A 6,402-nucleotide genomic window follows, 5' to 3' on the forward strand; every position below is an offset into this window, starting at 1 on the left:
CTCTGCACATAGTAAGCGCTTAACAAATACCAACATTATTATTATTATTACAATCAACGGAAACATTCTCTGTCCACAAAGAGATATGTACTTAAGTGCTGCGGGGCTAGGAGGGGTGATGAATAAAGGGAGCAGATCAGGGAGCCGCAGCAGGGAGCGGGAGAAGAGGAAAGGGAGGCTTAGTCAGGGAAGTCCTCTCGGAGGAGATGGGCCTTCAGTTAGGCTTCGCAGACCGGGAGATGTAATTGACTGTCAGATTTGAGGAGGGAAGGCATTCCAGGCCAGAGTCAGGAAAGACGTAGGCAAGAGGTCGGGGGGCAAGACAGGCAAGATTGACCCCTCTCACATCAGGAGGGGCTTGGTGGTGTGATTGAGAGCAGAGCAGGGGTGAGGGCTTTATTTAACTTAAGGTCTGTCTGCCCCTCTCAGGCTCACACCTGGAGAGTTTCCAGTACTCTACCAGGTTCGGTACGGGAGGGAGAGTCAAGCAGAGGCTTACCCATTCCATTCCTAGCTTGGCCAGTGGCTAGCGAGTGGAAGGCAATTTGCTACAAGCCAAAATGCACCAGTGCTGGGCAGCAGCGACACGGGAGACAGTCGAGGGTGGAGACTCGAGTTTACTGGGCAGAAGGCGACAGTGATAAACCACTTCCCTATTTTTACCAAGAAAACTCTATGGATCCACCACCACCACGATTGCAGATGGACAGCAGGGCTTTCTGGGAGAGATGTGGCCATGGTGTTACTATGGGATGGAAACGACTCGACGGCACAGGACAAGACGATGTAATAATGTTGGTATTGGTTAAGCGCTTACTATGTGCAGAGCACTGTTCTAAGCGCTGGGGGAGATACAGGGGAATCAGGTTGTCCCACGTGAGGCTCACAATGAATCCCCATTTTACAGATGAGGTAACTGAGGCACAGAGAAGTGAAGTAACTTGCCCACAGTCACACAGCTGACTGGTGGCAGAGCCGGGAGTCGAACCCATGACCTCGGACTCCCAAGCCCAGGCTCTTTCCACTGAGCCACGCTGCTGTAATGTCTGCCCCTCTAGACCGTAGGCTCCTTGTGGGCAGGGAATGTCCCTGCTTCTTGTTATACTGTACTCTCTCAAGTGCTTAGTACAGTGTTCTGCACAAAGTAAGTGCTCAATAAATATGATTGAATGAATGCAAAAATAGGGTTTTGTGCCTGTGGGTGTCCGAGGCTGGACCTGAATGCTGTGACCATCTGCTTGGTGAGGAGCCCAGGCTCCAAGGTACTTTAAGATTGTCTTTCCTTCAATGCCTAGGGATTTGCTTCCCTGTCCCCTCTTCTCCCCAAACCTTGGTGTCTGCTGGGTGACAACATTCCCTTTGTTGTGGATATTCATTGAATACTGAGCATTCATCTACCCCATTAATGTAGGCCCCCAAATGCTGTCTTAGGACATTCTTATGAGGGGAAAAAACCCCACAAACCCTACAGAAGAGCATTTCCTTTGATTTTTTTTTTTTAAACAATGTGGTTTTATTTGAAAACTATTCTCCTTTTACCTGAGGCATTCTGAATAAAACAAAACCTGTCAAAAAAGAAAAACAAAACAAAGCAAAAAAAACAAAAACCCTGAAAATATATACTACAAATAATGAAACACTCTGACCAAAAGGTCTTTAACTTCATGCTGCAAACCTCTCCATCAGGAACGATGGGAAAATGAGTTTAGAGAAAACAAGCAAGAGTGAGGCAGTTGATAAAATATGCAAGATGTAGTAGGCATAATTTATTTCTACCAGAAGTTTTACTCCAGAAAGCAAATCAGGGGAATGGAGGTTTGCTGACACTAAATAATCTCAGAAAACGGAGAGAACAGTTGTAAGAAAACTGATTACTACTTAAGAATGATGAACATAAATCCATCCCAATGTGAAGGCCAACTGTACACATCAGCAAACCTTTCTTCTGGAGAACAGTTTCCGTATTTACAGACGTTTCAGGACAACCATCACTGATTCTTTCAATCGATAGATTCTCTTTTAAGAATCTATAGATTCTCCTTTCTGCAGAGCACTGCTCTAAGCACTTGGGAGAGCACAACAGAAAATAAAAAACAGGATCCCCGCTCTCGAGGAGTCTACCGTCTAATGGGGGAGACAGAAGCATAATAATTTATATATAGGAGGAAGCCTCTAGATTGTGAGCTCCTTATCATCAGGGAATGTGTCTACCAACTCGGTTGCACTGTACTCTCTCAATTGCTTAGCACAGTGCTCTGCACACAGGAAGCATTTAGGATTGACATGATCAAATAGGAGAGTGTGTAAATTGATATGTGCAATTATTGAGTGCTTACTATGTGCAGGGCACTGTATCAAGCGCTTGAGACAATACAACACAACAGAATTAGCAGACACGTTCCCTGCCTATTACAAGCTTAGAATCTAGAGGTGGAGACATTAATAAAAAGTACAGTGTGAGGCTGTGAGGGCATAAAATGCTGAGGTGGATGGAATCAAGCAGACAATCAAGACAATCAAGACAGCAAGTCACTGTGGAAATCAACATCAAGTCCTGTAAATATTGAATTTTGCTACCATTCCACTGACTGTCCGGAAGGCTTTTCCCTCCAAGAGTTTATCCACAGCAATGGATTCATCTCTGGATCCTAGATCCAAATGATAAACAAAGCAATGAGATTCCATTAAATAGACTACATTTATTAGGGCTTCTGTGTGATTCCTTCCTGTTTCGTTCATTCAGTCGTACTCACTGAGCACTTACTATCTGCAGAACACAGTAAAAAGTGCTTGGGACAGTGTAATTCAACAATAAACAGACATATTTAACTATATGTTCAACCAACATTTCGTAGCAGTGATTTTTTTTTTTTTACTGTATTTACTAAGCACTTACTATAAGCCAGGCACTGTATTAAGCGCTGGGTAGATATTAGCTAATCAGGTTGGACACAGTCCATATCCCACATGGCGTTCAACGTAATCCCCATTTTACAGATGAGTTAACTGGAGTCTAGAGACATGAAGTGACTTCCCCAAGGTCACCAAGCAGACAGTGGCGGAACCAGGATTAGAACCCAGGTCCTTCTGATTCCCAGGGCTCTTTCCATTAGGCAACGCTGCTCCTCGTGATTCATCAAATATTCCTTCCCTGTGACTGTGCTTAGCATCTGACTCGATTTGGGATGCTTTCCAATCTTAGAATGACGGAGTGTCCCATCACAGGCATTGAATCAGCTGGGGTCCGGCCCCAAAGATGGCAGTACAAAGAATGTGTGTGTGGGTGAGTGTGAGAGAGAAATTCCCTTCTTCCCTCCCTATCGTCAACCGTTTGCTCTCCCATGCCATCTTCCCCACTGCTTTCAAACAGGCCGATGTGTTACTATACTAACAAAACCCTCCCTTGACCCCACGGCTCCCTCCAGTTATCGAGCCATCTCCCTCCTAACGCTCCTCTCCAAACTCGCCAAGTCGTCTACATCCGCCGTCTCAAATTCCTCTCTTCCAATTTTCTCCTTGACCCCCTCCAATCGGGCTTCCCTCCCTTCACTCCAGTGAAACCGCCCTCTCAAAGGTGGCCAATGAGCTCCTGCTTGTCAAATCCAATAGTCTCTATTCCATCCTAATCCTCCTCCACCTCTCTCAGCTGCCTTCAACACTGTGGACCACCCCCTTCTCCTGGAAACGTTATCCAACCGCTTATTGTTGCTTTGTACTCTCCCAAGCACTTAGTACAGTGTTCTGCACACAATAAATATGATTGAATGAGTGGAGTCCCTGAACCTTTAGTCAAAGCCTCTGGGTTTCTCTCCAATACTTTCGGATTCGTCTTCATTTTAATGTCCCACTGAATGCTCAGTCACCTTGCCCCCTTCTACGTCATCACGCCCCAGCCCAGTTCACATGCTTCACTGCTCTAATGTCAACCTTCTCACTGTGCTTCAATCTTATCTATCTCTCTGCTGACCTTCGCCCACATCCTGCTTCTAGCCAGGAATGCCCTCCCTCTTCATATCCAACAGACAATTACTTCCCCTCCTTCAGAGTCTTAGCGAAGACACATCTCCTCCAAAAGACCTTCCCTAACTCACCTCTGCTTTCCTCTTCTCCCACTCACTTCTTCATTGCCCTGATTGGCTCCCTTTATTCACCCTCCCCCCACGCAAGGCCCACAGCACTTATGTACAGATCTGTAATTCATTTAAATTTCTGTCTGCCCCTCTAGACTGTAAGCTCCCTGCAGGCAGGAAATGTGTCTATTATTATATTGTACTCTCCCAAGTACTTAACACAGTGCTTTGCACACAATAAGCACACAATAAATACAACTGACTGCCTGACCTCTCTGGGGAGCTTTAAGTGAGGCAGGGACTGTGTCTCATCTATATGTCTTGTATCTACCTCAGTACTGAGTACAGCGCTTGGGACAGAGAAATCGCTTAACACCAATAATAATACTGATTTTTATCATGATCATCATCATCATCATCATCATGACTTTTGTTAAGCATTTACTGTGTATCAAGCACTGTTCTAAATTCTGAGGTAGATACAAGCGAATCAGGTTGGACAAAGTCCCTGTCCCACAGCAGGGCTCACGGTCTTAATCCCCATTTTACAGACGGGGTAACTGGGGCCCAGAGAAGTGACGTGACTTGCCCAACATCACACAGCAGTCAAGCCGCAGAGCTGGGATGAGAACCCAGGTTCGGAGGACTCCCAGGCCTGTGCGCTCTCCTCTAGGTCACTCTGCTTCTCTGTCCTAGGAAAATACCCTTATTGGGTAATAATAATAATAATGTTGGCATTTGTTAAGCGCTTACTATGTGCCGAGCACTGTTCTAAGCTCTGGGGTAGACACAGAATCAGGTTGTCCCACGTGGGGCTCACAGTCTTAATCCCCAATTTACAGATGAGGTAACCGAGGCACAGAGAAGTGAAGTGACTTGCCCACAGTCACACAGCTGACAAGTGGCAGAGCCGGGATCCGAACTCATGACCTCTGACTCCAAAGCCCGTGCTCCTTCCACTGACCCACACTACTCTATACCCTTATTGCCTCAGGACACTCTGTGGCTCACAGGGAAAGGTATGAAAATAGCGCCGTAAGCAGCCTCATGGCATTCCGGGAGAGGAAGGAAGCGTGGTGTGTTATGTGACGTATTTGGGAGGGAACAATAGAAACACAACCAAAAATAACTGAGTCCTTGCCCTCAGGCTGTTTGGGATCTAAACTCCTTCAAAGGTTTGCCTTCTAATGGATTGTTCTAAAGCCACTTAAGACTGGCAGCCTTCCCCTAGATACTATGAGCACAGACATCACGTGGATCAATAATGATTGATAATAGCAATAATTGCATTTACTAGGTACCAAGCACTGTGTTAGGTCCTGTAGTAGATAGAAAATGATCTGGTTGGAGGCAGGCCCTGTCCCACCTAGGGCTCATAGTCTAAGTAGGAGGGAGAACAGCCATTTAATTCCCATTTTAAAGATGAGGAAACAGAGTCATGAGGAAGTAAGTCAATTGCCCAAGGTCAGACAACAGACAAGGGGTGGAGCTGGGATTAGAGCCCGGGGCCTTTGATTCCCAGGCCTGGGCTCTTTCCAAGAGAAGCAGCATGGCTCAGTGGAAAGGGCACGGGCTTTGGAGTCAGAGGTCATGGGTTCGAATTCCCGGCTCGGCCACTTGTCAACTGTGTGACTTTGGGCAAGTCACTTCACTTCTCGGTGCCTCAGTTACCTCATCTGTAAAATGGAGATTAAGACTGTGAGCCCCACGTGGGACAACCTGATTCCCCCGTGTCTACCCCAGCGCTTAGAACAGTGCTCGGCACATAGTAAGCGCCTAACAAATACCAACATTACTATTATTATTCCACTAGGGACCACCTATCCACTCAGGAGGTGACCACATTGGGTGACCAGGGGGGAAAACCTGAGAAAGGGGGTGACTCAGTCCACCTCGAAGCATCAGGTTGGATGCAAAAGAGGGCAACTATCATACTGTTGAAGCAAAGCACCCTGTCCACACTGCTTGGGGTAAACTGCTGAGCCAGAGGGGCAGTTGATCCAAACCTAACACGGCGGGAGTCACGTTCTTAGATCCAACCGCACAGACCCCAACTTTTAGACAAGCTGAGTCCTGCTAATATTTCCTTTACCGGAATTACCATATGGGGGAGGAAAGGGCAGATGAAACACAATTCAATTAGAACCCAAAATACCAAGCTGATGCATGTCTAATAGAACAATTGTTAATTTCCTCTGAGAAATTGACATGAGGGGACTATAATAAGGTGGAATTGTACAGGCCCCTCTACAGATGCAGTCACATGCCCTACCTCTCTGGTTCCCAGATGTTTCATTTTTATCCAAACTGCCGGAGCCAGATTTGGGGTCCC

General features: G+C 46.4%; 1 non-coding gene across 1 annotated transcript; it reads left to right on the forward strand.

The window, feature by feature from the left end:
• Positions 1-419: 419 nt before the first annotated feature.
• Positions 420-556, forward strand: LOC114813091. Its single transcript, XR_003760702.1, has one exon. It is a non-coding gene; the product is annotated as a small nucleolar RNA SNORA7 (small nucleolar RNA).
• The last annotated feature ends 5,846 nt before the right edge of the window (positions 557-6,402 follow it).

Source organism: Ornithorhynchus anatinus, chromosome 6 (genome assembly GCF_004115215.2).
Source record: "Ornithorhynchus anatinus isolate Pmale09 chromosome 6, mOrnAna1.pri.v4, whole genome shotgun sequence".
Taxonomy (NCBI): domain Eukaryota; kingdom Metazoa; phylum Chordata; class Mammalia; order Monotremata; family Ornithorhynchidae; genus Ornithorhynchus; species Ornithorhynchus anatinus.